At 55.8% G+C, this 22,790-nt stretch overlaps 1 long non-coding RNA gene across 1 annotated transcript in view; it reads left to right on the forward strand.

The window, feature by feature from the left end:
• LOC140411544 (uncharacterized) overlaps positions 1-20,035 on the forward strand; it is a 94,194-nt gene extending 74,159 nt beyond the window's left edge. The window contains exon 3 of the long non-coding RNA XR_011940858.1: positions 19,924-20,035. This is a non-coding gene — a long non-coding RNA (uncharacterized lncRNA). The remainder of the gene's footprint in view (positions 1-19,923) is intronic.
• The last annotated feature ends 2,755 nt before the right edge of the window (positions 20,036-22,790 follow it).

The following is a 22,790-nucleotide window of genomic DNA, read 5'->3' on the forward strand; positions in this document are numbered from 1 at the left end:
ACATTACACTCCGCACACACACTCATCCCAGCCGCACACACACATTACACTCCCCACAAACACTCACCCCAGCCGCACACACACATTACACTCCCCACACACACTCATCCCTGCCGCACACACACATTACACTCCCCACACACACTCACCCCAGCCGCACACACACATTACACTCCCCACACATACTCATCAGAGCCGCACACACACATTACACTCCCCACACACAATCACCCCAGCCGCACACACACATTACACTCCCCACACACACTCACCCCAGCCGCACACACACATTACACTCCCCACACACACTCATCCCAGCCGCACACACACATTACACTCCCCACACACCCTCATCCCAGCCGCACACACACATTACACTCCCCACACACACTCATCCCTGCCGCACACACACATCACACTCCCCACACACACTCATCCCAGCCGCACACACATTACACTCCCCACACACACTCATCCCAGCCACACACACACATTACACTCCCCACACACACTCATCCCAGCCGCACACACACATTACACTCCCCACACACACTCATCCCTGCCGCACACACACATCACACTCCCCACACACACTCATCCCAGCCGCACACACATTACACTCCCCACACACACTCATCCCAGCCACACACACACATTACACTCCCCACACACACTCATCCCAGCCGCACACACACTACACTCCCCACGCACACTCATCCCAGCCACACACACACATTACACTCCCCACACACACTCATCCCAGCCACACACACACATTACACTCCCCACACACACTCATCCCAGCCGCACACACACATTACACTCCCCACACACACTCATCCCAGCCACACACACACATTACACTCCCCACACACACTCATCCCAGCCGCACACACACATTACACTCCCCACACACACTCATCCCAGCCACACACACACATTACACTCCCCACACACACTCATCCCAGCCGCACACACACATTACACTCCCCACACACTCATCCCAGCCACACACACACATTACACTCCCCACACACCCTCATCCCAGCCGCACACACACATTACACTCCCCACACACACTCATCCCAGCCGCACACACACATTACACTCCCCACACACTCATCCCAGCCACACACACACATTACACTCCCCACACACACTCATCCCAACCACACACACACATTACACTCCCCACACACCCTCATCCCAGCCACACACACACATTACACTCCCCACACACACTCATCCCAGCCGCAGACACACATTACACTCCTCACACACACTCATCCCAGCCGCAGACACACATTACACTCCCCACACACACTCATCCCAGCCGCACACACACATTACACTCCCCACACACACTCATCCCAGACGCACACACACATTACACTCCCCACACACACTCAGCCGAACCACACACATTACACTCCCCACACACACTCATCCCAGCCACACACACACATTGCACTCCCCACCCACACTCATCCCAGCCGCACACACACATTACACTCCCCACACACACTCACCCAGCCGCACACACACATTACACTCCCCACACACAGTCATCCCAGCCGCACACACACATTACACTCCCCACACACACTCAGCCGAACCACACACATTACACTCCCCACACACACTCATCCCAGCCACACACACACATTACACTCCCCACACACACTCATCCCAGCCGCACACACACATTACACTCCCCACACACACTCATCCCAGCCGCACACACACATTACACTCCCCACACACACTCATCCCAGCCACACACACACATTACACTCCCCACACACACTCATCCCAGCCGCACACACACATTACACTCCCCACACACACTCATCCCAGCCACACACACATTACACTCCTACACACACTCATCCCAGCCGCACACACACATTACACTCCCCACACACACTCATCCCAGCCGCACACACACATTACACTCCCCACACACACTCATCCCAGCCACACACACACATTACACTCCCCGCACACACTCATCCCAGCCACACACACACATTACACTCCCCACACACACTCATCCCAGCCGCACACACACATTACACTCCCCGCACACACTCATCCCAGCCGCACACACACATTACACTCCCCACACACACTCATCCCAGCCACACACACACATTACACTCCCCACACACACTCATCCCAGCCGCACACACACATTACACTCCCCACACACACTCATCCCAGCCGCACACACACATTACACTCCCCACACACACTCATCCCAGCCGCACACACACATTACACTCCCCACACACACTCATCCCAGCCGCACACCCACATTACACTCCCCACACACACTCATCCCAGCCGCACACACACATTAAACTCCCCACACACGCTCATCCCTGCCGCACACACACATTACACTCCCCACACACACTCACCCAGCCTCACACACACATTACACTCCCCACACACACTCATCCCAGCCTCACACACACATTACACTCCCCACACACACTCATCCCAGCCGCACACACACATTAAACTCCCCACACACACTCATCCCAGCCGCACACAGACATTACACTCCCCACACACACTCATCCCAGCCGCACACACACATTACACTCTCCACACACACTCATCCCAGCCGCACACACACATTACACTCCCCACACACACTCATCCCAGCCGCACACACACATTACACTCTCCACACACACTCATCCCAGCCGCACACACACATTACACTCCCCTCACACACTCATCCCAGCCGCACATACACATTACACTCCCCACACACACTCATCCCAGCGACACACACATTACACTCCCCACACACACTCATCCCAGCCGCACACACACATTACACTCCCCACACACACTCATCCCAGCGACACACACATTACACTCCCCACACACACTCATCCCAGCCGCACACACACATTACACTCCCCACACACACTCATCCCAGCCGCACACACACATTACACTCCCCACACACACTCATCCCAGCCGCACACACACATTACACTCCCCACACACACTCATCCCAGCCACACACACACATTACACTCCCCACACACACTCATCCCAGCCGCACACACATTACACTCCCCGCACACACTCATCCCAGCCGCACACACACATTACACTCCCCACACACTCATCCCAGCCGCACACACACATTACACTCCCCACACACACTCATCCCAGCCGCACACACACATTACACTCCCCACACACACTCACCCCAGCCGCACACACACATTACACTCCCCACACACACTCATCCCAGCCGCACACACACATTACACTCCCCGCACACACTCATCCCAGCCGCACACACACATTACACTCCCCACACACACTCATCCCAGCCGCACACACACATTACACTCCCCACACACACTCATCCCAGCCGCACACACACATTACACTCCCCACACACACTCATCCCAGCCGCACACACACATTACACTCCCCACACACAATCATCCCAGCCGCACACACACATTACACTCCCCACACACACTCATCCCAGCCGCACACACACATTACACTCCCCACACACACTCATCCCAGACACACACACACATTACACTCCCCACACACACTCATCCCAGCCGCACACACACATTACACTCCCCACACACAATCATCCCAGCCGCACACACACATTACACTCCCCACACACACACATCCCAGCCGCACACACACATTACACTCCCCACACACACTCATCCCAGCCGCACACACACATTACACTCCCCACACACACTCATCCCAGCCGCACACACACATTACACTCCCCACACACACTCATCCCTGCCGCACACACACATCACACTCAACACACACACTCATCCCAGCCGCACACACATTACACTTCCCACACACACTCATTCCATCCGCACACACACATTACACTCCCCACACACACTCATCCCTGCCGCACACACACATCACACTCAACACACACACTCATCCCAGCCGCACACACATTACACTTCCCACACACACTCATCCCAGCCGCACACACACATTACACTCCCCACACACAATCATCCCAGCCGCACACACACATTACACTCCCCACACACACTCATCCCAGCCGCACACACACATTACACTCCCCACACACACTCATCCCAGACACACACACACATTACACTCCCCACACACACTCATCCCAGCCGCACACACACATTACACTCCCCACACACAATCATCCCAGCCGCACACACACATTACACTCCCCACACACACACATCCCAGCCGCACACACACATTACACTCCCCACACACACTCATCCCAGCCGCACACACACATTACACTCCCCACACACACTCATCCCAGCCGCACACACACATTACACTCCCCACACACACTCATCCCTGCCGCACACACACATCACACTCAACACACACACTCATCCCAGCCGCACACACATTACACTCCCCACACACACTCATCACAGCCACACACACATTACACTCCCCACACACACTCATCCCAGCCACACACACATTACACTCCCCACACACACTCGTCCCAGCCGCACACACACATTACACTCCCCACACACACTCATCCCAGCCGCACACACACATTACACTCCCCATACACACTCATCCCAGCCGCACACACACATTACACTCCCCAGACACACTCATCCCAGCCGCACACACACATTACACTCCCCATACACACTCATCCCAGCCGCACACACACATTACACTCCCCACACACACTCATCCCAGACTCACACACATTACACTCCCCACACACACTCATCCCAGCCGCACACACACATTACACTCCCCACACACACTCATCCCAGCCGCACACACACATTACACTCCCCACACACACTCATCCCAGCCGCACACACACATTACACTCCCCACACACACTCATCCCAGCCGCACACACACATTACACTCCCCACACACACTCATCCCAGCCGCACACACACATTACACTCCCCACACACACTCATCCCAGCCGCACACACACATTACACTCCCCACACACACTCATCCCAGCCGCACACACACATTACACTCCGACACACACTCATCCCAGCCGCACACACACATTACACTCCCCACACACACTCATCCCAGCCGCACACACACATTACACTCCCCACACACACTCATCCCAGCCGCACACACACATTACACTCCCCACACAAACTCATCCCAGCCGCACACACACATTACACTCCCACACACACTCATCCCAGCCGCACACACACATTACACTCCCCACACACACTCATCCCAGCAACACACACATTACACTCCCCACACACACTCATCCCAGCCGCACACACACATTACACTCCCTACACACACTCATCCCAGCCACACACACACATTACACTCCCCGCACACACACATCCCAGCCGCACACACACATTACACTCCCCGCACACACTCACCCCAGCCGCACACACAGATTACACTCCCCACACACACTCATCCCAGTCGCACACACACATTACACTCCCCACACACACTCATCCCAGCCGCACACACACATTACACTCCCCACACACACTCATCCCAGCCACACACACACATTACAATCCCCACACACACTCATCCCAGCCGCACACACACATTACACTCCCCGCACACACACATCCCAGCCGCACACACACTTTACACTCCCCACACACACTCATCCCAGCCGCACACACACATTACACTCCCCACACACACTCATCCCAGCCGCACACACACATTACACTCCCCACACACACTCATCCCAGCCGCACACACACATTACACTCCCCACACACACTCATCCCAGCCGCAAACACATTACACTCCCTACACACACTCATCCCAGACACACACACACATTACACTCCCCACACACACTCATCCCAGCCGCACACACACATTACACTCCCTACACACACTCATCCCAGCCACACACACACATTACACTCCCTACACACACTCATCCCAGCCACACACACACATTACACTCCCTACACACACACATCCCAGCCGCGCACACACATTACACTCCCCACACACACTCACCCCAGCCGCACACAGACATTACACTCCCCACACACACTCATCCCAGCCGCACACACATTACACTCCCCACACACACTCATCCCAGCCGCACACACACATTACACTCCCCACACACACTCATCCCAGCCGCACACACACATTACACTCCCCATACACACTCATCCCAGCCGCACACACACATTACACTCCCCACACACACTCATCCCAGACTCACACACATTACACTCCCCACACACACTCATCCCAGCCGCACACACACATTACACTCCCCACACACACTCATCCCAGCCGCACACACACATTACACTCCCCACACACACTCATCCCAGCCGCACACACACATTACACTCCCCACACACACTCATCCCAGCCGCACACACACATTACACTCCCCACACACACTCATCCCAGCCGCACACACACATTACACTCCCCACACACACTCATCCCAGCCGCACACACACATTACACTCCCCACACACACTCATCCCAGCCGCACACACACATTACACTCCCCACACACACTCATCCCAGCCGCACACACATTACACTCCCCACACACACTCATCCCAGCCGCACACACACATTACACTCCCCACACACACTCATCCCAGCCGCACACAGACATTACACTCCCCACACACTCTCATCCCAGCCGCACACACACATTACACTCCCCACACACACTCATCCCAGCAACACACACATTACACTCCCCGCACACACTCATCCCAGCCGCACACACACATTACACTCCCCACACACACTCATCCCAGCCGCACACACACATTACACTCCCCACACACACTCATCCCAGCCGCACACAGACATTACACTCCCCACACACTCTCATCCCAGCCGCACACACACATTACACTCCCCACACACACTCATCCCAGCAACACACACATTACACTCCCCACACACACTCATCCCAGCCGCACACACACATTACACTCCCCACACACACTCATCCCAGCCGCACACACACATTACACTCCCCACACACACTCATCCCAGCCGCACACAGACATTACACTCCCCACACACTCTCATCCCAGCCGCACACACACATTACACTCCCCACACACACTCATCCCAGCAACACACACATTACACTCCCCGCACACACTCATCCCAGCCGCACACACACATTACACTCCCCACACACACTCATCCCAACCGCACACACACATTACACTCCCTACACACACTCATCCCAGCCACACACACTCATTACACTCCCCGCACACACACATCCCAGCCGCACACACACATTACACTCCCCGCACACACTCACCCCAGCCGCACACACACATTACACTCCCCACACACACTCATCCCAGCCGCACACACACATTACACTCCCCACACACACTCATCCCAGCCGCACACACACATTACACTCCCCACACACACTCATCCCAGCCACACATACACATTACAATCCCCACACACACTCATCCCAGCCGCACACACACATTACACTCCCCATACACACTCATCCCAGCCGCACACACACATTACACTCCCCAGACACACTCATCCCAGCCGCACACACACATTACACTCCCCATACACACTCATCCCAGCCGCACACACACATTACACTCCCCACACACACTCATCCCAGACTCACACACATTACACTCCCCACACACACTCATCCCAGCCGCACACACACATTACACTCCCCACACACACTCATCCCAGCCGCACACACACATTACACTCCCCACACACACTCATCCCAGCCGCACACACACATTACACTCCCCACACACACTCATCCCAGCCGCACACACACATTACACTCCCCACACACACTCATCCCAGCCGCACACACACATTACACTCCCCACACACACTCATCCCAGCCGCACACACACATTACACTCCCCACACACACTCATCCCAGCCGCACACACACATTACACTCCGACACACACTCATCCCAGCCGCACACACACATTACACTCCCCACACACACTCATCCCAGCCGCACACACACATTACACTCCCCACACACACTCATCCCAGCCGCACACACACATTACACTCCCCGCACACACTCATCCCAGCCGCACACACACATTACACTCCCCACACACACTCATCCCAGCCGCACACACACATTACACTCCCCACACACACTCATCCCAGCCGCAAACACATTACACTCCCTACACACACTCATCCCAGACACACACACACATTACACTCCCCACACACACTCATCCCAGCCGCACACACACATTACACTCCCTACACACACTCATCCCAGCCACACACACACATTACAATCCCCACACACACTCATCCCAGCCGCACACACACATTACACTCCCCGCACACACACATCCCAGCCGCACACACACTTTACACTCCCCACACACACTCATCCCAGCCGCACACACACATTACACTCCCCGCACACACTCATCCCAGCCGCACACACACATTACACTCCCCACACACACTCATCCCAGCCGCACACACACATTACACTCCCCACACACACTCATCCCAGCCGCAAACACATTACACTCCCTACACACACTCATCCCAGACACACACACACATTACACTCCCCACACACACTCATCCCAGCCGCACACACACATTACACTCCCTACACACACTCATCCCAGCCACACACACACATTACACTCCCTACACACACTCATCCCAGCCACACACACACATTACACTCCCTACACACACACATCCCAGCCGCGCACACACATTACACTCCCCACACACACTCACCCCAGCCGCACACAGACATTACACTCCCCACACACACTCATCCCAGCCGCACACACATTACACTCCCCACACACACTCATCCCAGCCGCACACACACATTACACTCCCCACACACACTCATCCCAGCCGCACACACACATTACACTCCCCATACACACTCATCCCAGCCGCACACACACATTACACTCCCCACACACACTCATCCCAGACTCACACACATTACACTCCCCACACACACTCATCCCAGCCGCACACACACATTACACTCCCCACACACACTCATCCCAGCCGCACACACACATTACACTCCCCACACACACTCATCCCAGCCGCACACACACATTACACTCCCCACACACACTCATCCCAGCCGCACACACACATTACACTCCCCACACACACTCATCCCAGCCGCACACACACATTACACTCCCCACACACACTCATCCCAGCCGCACACACACATTACACTCCCCACACACACTCATCCCAGCCGCACACACATTACACTCCCCACACACACTCATCCCAGCCGCACACACACATTACACTCCCCACACACACTCATCCCAGCCGCACACAGACATTACACTCCCCACACACTCTCATCCCAGCCGCACACACACATTACACTCCCCACACACACTCATCCCAGCAACAGACACATTACACTCCCCACACACACTCATCCCAACCGCACACACACATTACACTCCCTACACACACTCATCCCAGCCACACACACTCATTACACTCCCCGCACACACACATCCCAGCCGCACACACACATTACACTCCCCGCACACACTCACCCCAGCCGCACACACACATTACACTCCCCACACACACTCATCCCAGCCGCACACACACATTACACTCCCCACACACACTCATCCCAGCCGCACACACACATTACACTCCCCACACACACTCATCCCAGCCACACACACACATTACAATCCCCACACACACTCATCCCAGCCGTACACACACATTACACTCCCCGCACACACACATCCCAGCCGCACACACACTTTACACTCCCCACACACACTCATCCCAGCCGCACACACACATTACACTCCCCACACACACTCATCCCAGCCGCACACACACATTACACTCCCCACACACACTCATCCCAGCCGCACACACACATTACACTCCCCACACACACTCATCCCAGCCGCAAACACATTACACTCCCCACACACACTCATCCCAGACACACACACACATTACACTCCCCACACACACTCATCCCAGACACACACACACATTACACTCCCTACACACACACATCCCAGCCGCGCACACACATTACACTCCCCACACACACTCACCCCAGCCACACACATTACACTCCCCACACACACTCATCCCAGCCGCACACACACATTACACTCCCCACACACACTCATCCCAGCCGCACACACACATTACACTCCCCACACACACTCATCCCAGCAACACACACATTACACTCCCCACACACACTCATCCCAGCCGCACACACACATTACACTCCCTACACACACTCATCCCAGCCACACACACACATTACACTCCCCGCACACACACATCCCAGCCGCACACACACATTACACTCCCCGCACACACTCATCCCAGCCGCACACACACATTACACTCCCCACACACACTCATCCCAGCCACACACACACATTACACTCCCCACACACACTCATCCCAGCCGCACACACATTACACTCCCCGCACACACTCATCCCAGCCGCACACACACATTACACTCCCCACACACTCATCCCAGCCGCACACACACATTACACTCCCCACACACACTCATCCCAGCCGCACACACACATTACACTCCCCACACACACTCACCCCAGCCGCACACACACATTACACTCCCCACACACACTCATCCCAGCCGCACACACACATTACACTCCCCGCACACACTCATCCCAGCCGCACACACACATTACACTCCCCACACACACTCATCCCAGCCGCACACACACATTACACTCCCCACACACACTCATCCCAGCCGCACACACACATTACACTCCCCACACACACTCATCCCAGCCGCACACACACATTACACTCCCCACACACAATCATCCCAGCCGCACACACACATTACACTCCCCACACACACTCATCCCAGCCGCACACACACATTACACTCCCCACACACACTCATCCCAGACACACACACACATTACACTCCCCACACACACTCATCCCAGCCGCACACACACATTACACTCCCCACACACAATCATCCCAGCCGCACACACACATTACACTCCCCACACACACACATCCCAGCCGCACACACACATTACACTCCCCACACACACTCATCCCAGCCGCACACACACATTACACTCCCCACACACACTCATCCCAGCCGCACACACACATTACACTCCCCACACACACTCATCCCTGCCGCACACACACATCACACTCAACACACACACTCATCCCAGCCGCACACACATTACACTTCCCACACACACTCATTCCATCCGCACACACACATTACACTCCCCACACACACTCATCCCTGCCGCACACACACATCACACTCAACACACACACTCATCCCAGCCGCACACACATTACACTTCCCACACACACTCATCCCAGCCGCACACACACATTACACTCCCCACACACAATCATCCCAGCCGCACACACACATTACACTCCCCACACACACTCATCCCAGCCGCACACACACATTACACTCCCCACACACACTCATCCCAGACACACACACACATTACACTCCCCACACACACTCATCCCAGCCGCACACACACATTACACTCCCCACACACAATCATCCCAGCCGCACACACACATTACACTCCCCACACACACACATCCCAGCCGCACACACACATTACACTCCCCACACACACTCATCCCAGCCGCACACACACATTACACTCCCCACACACACTCATCCCAGCCGCACACACACATTACACTCCCCACACACACTCATCCCTGCCGCACACACACATCACACTCAACACACACACTCATCCCAGCCGCACACACATTACACTCCCCACACACACTCATCACAGCCACACACACATTACACTCCCCACACACACTCATCCCAGCCACACACACATTACACTCCCCACACACACTCGTCCCAGCCGCACACACACATTACACTCCCCACACACACTCATCCCAGCCGCACACACACATTACACTCCCCATACACACTCATCCCAGCCGCACACACACATTACACTCCCCAGACACACTCATCCCAGCCGCACACACACATTACACTCCCCATACACACTCATCCCAGCCGCACACACACATTACACTCCCCACACACACTCATCCCAGACTCACACACATTACACTCCCCACACACACTCATCCCAGCCGCACACACACATTACACTCCCCACACACACTCATCCCAGCCGCACACACACATTACACTCCCCACACACACTCATCCCAGCCGCACACACACATTACACTCCCCACACACACTCATCCCAGCCGCACACACACATTACACTCCCCACACACACTCATCCCAGCCGCACACACACATTACACTCCCCACACACACTCATCCCAGCCGCACACACACATTACACTCCCCACACACACTCATCCCAGCCGCACACACACATTACACTCCGACACACACTCATCCCAGCCGCACACACACATTACACTCCCCACACACACTCATCCCAGCCGCACACACACATTACACTCCCCACACACACTCATCCCAGCCGCACACACACATTACACTCCCCACACAAACTCATCCCAGCCGCACACACACATTACACTCCCACACACACTCATCCCAGCCGCACACACACATTACACTCCCCACACACACTCATCCCAGCAACACACACATTACACTCCCCACACACACTCATCCCAGCCGCACACACACATTACACTCCCTACACACACTCATCCCAGCCACACACACACATTACACTCCCCGCACACACACATCCCAGCCGCACACACACATTACACTCCCCGCACACACTCACCCCAGCCGCACACACAGATTACACTCCCCACACACACTCATCCCAGTCGCACACACACATTACACTCCCCACACACACTCATCCCAGCCGCACACACACATTACACTCCCCACACACACTCATCCCAGCCACACACACACATTACAATCCCCACACACACTCATCCCAGCCGCACACACACATTACACTCCCCGCACACACACATCCCAGCCGCACACACACTTTACACTCCCCACACACACTCATCCCAGCCGCACACACACATTACACTCCCCACACACACTCATCCCAGCCGCACACACACATTACACTCCCCACACACACTCATCCCAGCCGCACACACACATTACACTCCCCACACACACTCATCCCAGCCGCAAACACATTACACTCCCTACACACACTCATCCCAGACACACACACACATTACACTCCCCACACACACTCATCCCAGCCGCACACACACATTACACTCCCTACACACACTCATCCCAGCCACACACACACATTACACTCCCTACACACACTCATCCCAGCCACACACACACATTACACTCCCTACACACACACATCCCAGCCGCGCACACACATTACACTCCCCACACACACTCACCCCAGCCGCACACAGACATTACACTCCCCACACACACTCATCCCAGCCGCACACACATTACACTCCCCACACACACTCATCCCAGCCGCACACACACATTACACTCCCCACACACACTCATCCCAGCCGCACACACACATTACACTCCCCATACACACTCATCCCAGCCGCACACACACATTACACTCCCCACACACACTCATCCCAGACTCACACACATTACACTCCCCACACACACTCATCCCAGCCGCACACACACATTACACTCCCCACACACACTCATCCCAGCCGCACACACACATTACACTCCCCACACACACTCATCCCAGCCGCACACACACATTACACTCCCCACACACACTCATCCCAGCCGCACACACACATTACACTCCCCACACACACTCATCCCAGCCGCACACACACATTACACTCCCCACACACACTCATCCCAGCCACACACACACATTACACTCCCCACACACACTCATCCCAGCCGCACACACACATTACACTCCCCACACACACTCATCAGAGCCGCACACACACATTACACTCCCCACACACACTCATCCCAGCCGCACACACACATTACACTCCCCACACACACTCATCCCAGCCGCACACACACATTACACTCCCCACACACACTCATCCCAGCCGCACACACATTACACTCCCCACACACACTCATCCCAGCCGCACACACACATTACACTCCCCACACACACTCATCCCAGCCGCACACAGACATTACACTCCCCACACACTCTCATCCCAGCCGCACACACACATTACACTCCCCACACACACTCATCCCAGCAACACACACATTACACTCCCCACACACACTCATCCCAACCGCACACACACATTACACTCCCTACACACACTCATCCCAGCCACACACACTCATTACACTCCCCGCACACACACATCCCAGCCGCACACACACATTACACTCCCCGCACACACTCACCCCAGCCGCACACACACATTACACTCCCCACACACACTCATCCCAGCCGCACACACACATTACACTCCCCACACACACTCATCCCAGCCGCACACACACATTACACTCCCCACACACACTCATCCCAGCCACACATACACATTACAATCCCCACACACACTCATCCCAGCCGCACACACACATTACACTCCCCATACACACTCATCCCAGCCGCACACACACATTACACTCCCCAGACACACTCATCCCAGCCGCACACACACATTACACTCCCCATACACACTCATCCCAGCCGCACACACACATTACACTCCCCACACACACTCATCCCAGACTCACACACATTACACTCCCCACACACACTCATCCCAGCCGCACACACACATTACACTCCCCACACACACTCATCCCAGCCGCACACACACATTACACTCCCCACACACACTCATCCCAGCCGCACACACACATTACACTCCCCACACACACTCATCCCAGCCGCACACACACATTACACTCCCCACACACACTCATCCCAGCCGCACACACACATTACACTCCCCACACACACTCATCCCAGCCGCACACACACATTACACTCCCCACACACACTCATCCCAGCCGCACACACACATTACACTCCGACACACACTCATCCCAGCCGCACACACACATTACACTCCCCACACACACTCATCCCAGCCGCACACACACATTACACTCCCCACACACACTCATCCCAGCCGCACACACACATTACACTCCCCGCACACACTCATCCCAGCCGCACACACACATTACACTCCCCACACACACTCATCCCAGCCGCACACACACATTACACTCCCCACACACACTCATCCCAGCCGCAAACACATTACACTCCCTACACACACTCATCCCAGACACACACACACATTACACTCCCCACACACACTCATCCCAGCCGCACACACACATTACACTCCCTACACACACTCATCCCAGCCACACACACACATTACAATCCCCACACACACTCATCCCAGCCGCACACACACATTACACTCCCCGCACACACACATCCCAGCCGCACACACACTTTACACTCCCCACACACACTCATCCCAGCCGCACACACACATTACACTCCCCGCACACACTCATCCCAGCCGCACACACACATTACACTCCCCACACACACTCATCCCAGCCGCACACACACATTACACTCCCCACACACACTCATCCCAGCCGCAAACACATTACACTCCCTACACACACTCATCCCAGACACACACACACATTACACTCCCCACACACACTCATCCCAGCCGCACACACACATTACACTCCCTACACACACTCATCCCAGCCACACACACACATTACACTCCCTACACACACTCATCCCAGCCACACACACACATTACACTCCCTACACACACACATCCCAGCCGCGCACACACATTACACTCCCCACACACACTCACCCCAGCCGCACACAGACATTACACTCCCCACACACACTCATCCCAGCCGCACACACATTACACTCCCCACACACACTCATCCCAGCCGCACACACACATTACACTCCCCACACACACTCATCCCAGCCGCACACACACATTACACTCCCCATACACACTCATCCCAGCCGCACACACACATTACACTCCCCACACACACTCATCCCAGACTCACACACATTACACTCCCCACACACACTCATCCCAGCCGCACACACACATTACACTCCCCACACACACTCATCCCAGCCGCACACACACATTACACTCCCCACACACACTCATCCCAGCCGCACACACACATTACACTCCCCACTCACACTCATCCCAGCCGCACACACATTACACTCCCCACACACACTCATCCCAGCTGCACACACACATTACACTCCCCACACACACTCATCCCAGCCGCACACAGACATTACACTCCCCACACACTCTCATCCCAGCCGCACACACACATTACACTCCCCACACACACTCATCCCAGCAACAGACACATTACACTCCCCACACACACTCATCCCAACCGCACACACACATTACACTCCCTACACACACTCATCCCAGCCACACACACTCATTACACTCCCCGCACACACACATCCCAGCCGCACACACACATTACACTCCCCGCACACACTCACCCCAGCCGCACACACACATTACACTCCCCACACACACTCATCCCAGCCGCACACACACATTACACTCCCCACACACACTCATCCCAGCCGCACACACACATTACACTCCCCACACACACTCATCCCAGCCACACACACACATTACAATCCCCACACACACTCATCCCAGCCGTACACACACATTACACTCCCCGCACACACACATCCCAGCCGCACACACACTTTACACTCCCCACACACACTCATCCCAGCCGCACACACACATTACACTCCCCACACACACTCATCCCAGCCGCACACACACATTACACTCCCCACACACACTCATCCCAGCCGCACACACACATTACACTCCCCACACACACTCATCCCAGCCGCAAACACATTACACTCCCCACACACACTCATCCCAGACACACACACACATTACACTCCCCACACACACTCATCCCAGACACACACACACATTACACTCCCTACACACACACATCCCAGCCGCGCACACACATTACACTCCCCACACACACTCACCCCAGCCACACACATTACACTCCCCACACACACTCATCCCAGCCGCACACACACATTACACTCCCCACACACACTCATCCCAGCCGCACACACACATTACACTCCCCACACACACTCATCCCAGCCACACACACATTACACTCCCCACACACACTCATCCCAGCCGCACACACACATTACACTCCCCACACTCACTCACCCCAGCCACACACACATTACACTCCCCACACACACTCATCAGAGCCGCACACACACATTACACTCCCCACACACACTCATCCCAGCCGCACACACACATTACACTCCCCACACACACTCATCCCAGCCGCACACACATTACACTCTCCACACACACTCATCCCAGCCGCACACACACATTACACTCCCCACACACACTCATCCCAGCCGCACACACACATTACACTCCCCACACACACTCATCCCAGCCGCACACACACATTACACTCCCCACACACACTCATCCCAGCGACACACACACATTACACTCCCCACACACACTCATCCCAGCCGCACACACACATTACACTCCCCACACACACTCATCCCAGCCGCACACACACATTACACTCCCCACACACACTCATCCCAGCCACACACACACATTACACTCCCCACACACACTCATCCCAGCCGCACACACACATTACACTCCCCACACACACTCATCCCAGCCGCACACACACATTACACTCTCCACACACACTCATCCCAGCGACACACACACATTACACTCTCCACACACACTCATCCCAGCCACACACACACATTACACTCCCCACACACACTCATCCCAGCCACACACACACATTACACTCCCCACACACACTCATCCCAGCCGCACACACACATTACACTCCCTACACACACTCATCCCAGCCACACACACACATTACACTCCCCGCACACACTCATCCCAGCCGCACACACACATTACACTCCCCACACACACTCATTCCAGCCGCACACACACATTACACTCCCCACACACACTCATCCCAGCCGCACACACACATTACACTCCCTACACACACTCATCCCAGCCGCACACACACATTACACTCCCCACACACACTCATCCCAGCCGCACACACACATTACACTCCCCACACACACTCATCCCAGCCGCACACACACATTACACTCCCCGCACACACTCATCCCAGCCGCACACACACATTACACTCCCTACACACACTCATCCCAGCCGCACACACACATTACACTCCCCACACACACTCATCCCAGCCGCACACACACATTACACTCCCCACACACACTCATCCCAGCCGCACACACATTGCACTCCCTACACACACTCATCCCAGATGCACACACACATTACACTCCCCATGCACACTCATCCCAGCCGCACACACACATTACACTCCCCACACACACTCATCCCAGCCGCACACACACATTACACTCGCCACACACACTCATCCCAGCCGCACACACACATTACACTCCCCACACACACTCATCCCAGCCGCACACACACATTACACTCCCCACACACACTCACCCCAGCCACACACACACATTACACTCCCCACACACACTCATCCCAGCCGCACACACACATTACACTCCACACACACACTCATCACAGCCGCACACACACATAACACTCCCCACACATACTCATCCCAGCCGCACACAAACATTACACTCCCCACACACACTCATCCCAGCCAACAAGATCGTGCTAGTGCTGATGGGTCGGCTGGGGTCAGAGGGCAGCCGGGTGGGTGACCTCGGGGGGAGGCCCATACGACCCGTGTCCCGAGGTTCACTCTGGGCTGTCAGTGGTGTGGGCAGCTACACGTCTGCCTTTCCAGTTGTGGCAATGGTGTTCCATGCCCATGCACCCTGGCCCCACAGCCCACCTCCTGGACCCCCCCTCCCCCCCGCTACTCCCCCCCGCTGCTCGGAAACTCTGGCGATGTCGGACACTCTCCGAACCCCGTCCCTCTCCTGATTTTTCAAAGCACCGCTCGGTCGGGGCCTCGGTCCGACGGAGAATGGCGGAGGCCCAGGAGAATCCCGGGCCGTCCCGCTGATGATATGTACAAGCTGTTTACTGTCCGTGCGTCCCCCAACGCATTGACCCCATTTTCGAAGTGACGGAGAATCGCGATTTGGCGTCAAGTCAGCGCCCGCCCCAACTTCAGCTTCAGAACCGATTCCCGCCCAATCACGTTTCACGATTTCAACGGAGAATTCCGCCCACCATGATAACATTCGTCACATCCTGGGAGGCCCACGTTCATCGCTGGGAGCATTCTTGTGAATCTGTCCCCTCCCCTGCCGTCCCTTTGGAGTTGTCCGAATATTGTTTCCCCACGGCAGCACGGTAGCACAGTGGTTAGCACTGCTGCTTCACAGCTCCCCGGTCCCAGGTTCGATTCCGGCTTGGGTCACTGTCTGTGCGGAGTCTGCACGTCCTCCCCGTGTGTGCGTGGGTTTCCTCCGGGTGCTCCGGTTTCCTCCCACAGTCCAAAGACGTGCAGGTTAGGTGGATTGGCCGCGATAAATTGTCCCTTAGTGTCCAAAATTGCCCTTAGTGTTGGGTGGGGTTACTGGGTTATGGGGATAGGGTGGAGGTGTGGACCTTGGGTAGGGTGCTCTTTCCAAGGGCCGGTGCAAACTCGATGGGCCGAATGGCCTCCTTCTGCACTGTAAATTCTAGAAATCCTGTCACATTTCTCTGCATTGAATTGTGTCAATCTTTCCCCGTTCACAGACGTGAATGAATGTCTGATCGACAATGGAGGCTGTTCCCACACCTGTGTCAACGCCATTGGATCCCATCACTGCTCCTGTCGAGCTGGGTACCAACTGGGAGATGACAGAAAGAATTGTAAAGGTACAGAGTCAAACACCAGACTGTCTTCATATAGAGCACGCCGCACTGTCAGAGGGTCAGTACTGAGGGAGTGCTGCACTGTCAGAGGGTCAGTACTGAGGGAGTGCCGCACTGTCAGGGGGTCAGTACTGAGGGAGTGCCGCACTGTCAGGGGGTCAGTACTGAGGGAGTGCCGCACTGTCAGAGGGTCAGTACTGAGGGAGTGCCGCACAGTCAGAGGGTCAGTACTGAGGGAGTGCCGCACTGTTAGAGGGTCAGTACTGAGGGAGTGCCGCACTGTCAGAGGGTCAGTACTGAGGGAGTGCCGTACTGTCCGAGGGTCAGTACTGAGGAAGTGCCGCACAGTCAGAGGGTCAGTACTGAGGGAGTGCCGCACTGTCAGACGGTCAGTACTGAGGGAGTGCCGCACTGTCAGAGGGTCAGTACTGAGGGAGAGCTGCACTGTCAGAGGGTCAGTACTGAGGGAGTGCTGCACTGTCAGAGGGTCAGTACTGAGGGAGTACCGCACTGTCAGAGGGTCAGTACTGGGGGAGTGCCGCACAGTCAGAGGGTCAGTACTGAGGGAGTGCTGCGCTGTCAGAGGGTCAGTACTGAGGGAGTGCTGCAGTGTCTCAGGGTCAGTACTGAGGGAGTGCCGCACTGTCAGAGGGTCAGTACTGAGGGAGTGCCGCACTGTCAGAGGGTCAGTACTGAGGGAGTGCCGCACTGTCAGAGGGTCAGTACTGAGGGAGTGCCGTACTGTCCGAGGGTCAGTACTGAGGGAGTGCCGCACATTCAGAGGGTCAGTACTGAGGGAGTGCCGCACAGTCAGAGGGTCAGTACTGAGGGAGTGCTGCGCTGTCAGAGGGTCAGTACTGAGGGAGTGCTGCACTGTCAGAGGGTCAGTACTGAGGGAGTGCCGCACTTTCAGAGGGCCAGTACTGAAGGAGTGCTGCACCGTCAGAGGGTCAGTACTGAGGGAGTGCTGCACTGTCAGAGGGTCAGTACTGAGGGAGTGCCGCACTTTCAGAGGGCCAGTACTGAAGGAGTGCTGCACCGTCAGAGGGTCAGGACTGAGGGAGTGCTGCACTGTCAGAGGGTCAGTACTGATGGAGTGCCGCAGAGTCAGAGGGTCAGTACTGAGGGAGTGCCGCACTGTCAGAGGGTCAGTACTGAGGGAGTGCCGCGCTGTCAGAGGGTCAGTACTGAGGGAGTGCTGCACTGTCAGAGGGTCAGTACTGAGGGAGTGCCGCACTGTCAGAGGGTCAGTACTGAGGGAGTGCCGCACTGCCAGAGGGTCAGTACTGAGGGAGTGCCGCACTGTCAGAGGGTCAGTACTGAGGGAGTGCCGCACTTTCAGAGGGTCAGTACTGAGGGAGTGCCGCACTGTCAGTGCGTCAGTACTGAGGGAGCACATCACTGTCAGAGGGTCAGTACTGAGGGAGTGCCACACTGTCAGAGGGTCAGTACTGAGGGAGTGCCGCACTGTCAGAGGGTCAGGACTGAGGGAGTGCCGCACAGTCAGAGGGTCAGTACTGAGGGAGTGCCGCACTGTCAGAGGGTCAGTGCTGAGGGTGTGCAGCACAGTCAGAGGGTCAGTACTGAGGGTGTGCTGCACTGTCAGAGGGTCAGTACTGAGCGAGTGCCGCACTGTCAGGGGTCAGTACTGAGGGAGTGCCGCACTGTAAGAGGGTCAGTACTGAGGGAGCGCTGCACTGTCAGAGGGTCAGTACTGAGGGAGTGCCGCACAGTCAGAGGGTCAGTACTGAGGGAGTGCCGCACAGTCAGAGGGTCAGTACTGAGGGAGTGCCGCACAGTCAGAGGGTCAGTACTGAGGGAGTGCCGCAGTGTCAGAGGGTCAGTACTGAGGGAGTGCCGCACAGTCAGAGGGTCAGTACTGAGGGAGTGCCGCACAGTCAGAGGGTCAGTACTGAGGGAGTGCCGCACTGTCAGAATGTCAGTACTGAGGGAGTGCCGCACAGTCAGCGGGTCAGTACTGAGGGAGTGCCGCACAGTCAGAGGGTCAGTACTGAGGGAGTGCCGCACTGTCAGAGGGTCAGTACTGAGGGTGTGCTGCACTGTCAGAGGGTCAGTACTGAGGGAGTGCCGCAGTGTCAGAGGGTCAGTACTGAGGGAGTGCCGCACAGTCAGAGGGTCAGTACTGAGGGAGTGCCGCACAGTCAGAGGGTCAGTACTGAGGGAGTGCCGCACTGTCAGAATGTCAGTACTGAGGGAGTGCCGCACAGTCAGCGGGTCAGTACTGAGGGAGTGCCGCACAGTCAGAGGGTCAGTACTGAGGGAGTGCCGCACAGTCAGAGGGTCAGTACTGAGGGAGTGCTGCACTGTCAGAGGGTCAGTACTGAGGGAGTGCCGCACTGTCAGAGAGTCAGTACTGAGGGAGTGCCGCACTGTCAGAGGGTCAGTACTGAGGGAGTGCCGCACTGTCAGAGGGTCAGTACTGAGGGAGTGCCGCACTGTCAGAGGGTCAGTACTGAGGGAGTGCTGCACTGTCAGAGGGTCAGTGCTGAGGGAGTGCCGCACTGTCAGATGGTCAGTACTGAGGGAGTGCTGCACTGTCAGAGGGTCAGTTCTGAGGGAGTGCCTGTCAGAGGGTCAGTACTGAGGGAGTGCCGCACTGTCAGAGGGTCAGTACTGAGGGAGTGCCGCACAGTCAGAGGGTCAGTACTGAGGGAGTGCTGCACTGTCAGAGGGTCAGTACTGAGGGAGTGCTGCACTGTCAGAGGGTCAGTACTGAGGGAGTGCTG

The sequence above is a fragment of the Scyliorhinus torazame genome, chromosome 4, assembly GCF_047496885.1.
Source record: "Scyliorhinus torazame isolate Kashiwa2021f chromosome 4, sScyTor2.1, whole genome shotgun sequence".
NCBI classification, from domain to species: domain Eukaryota; kingdom Metazoa; phylum Chordata; class Chondrichthyes; order Carcharhiniformes; family Scyliorhinidae; genus Scyliorhinus; species Scyliorhinus torazame.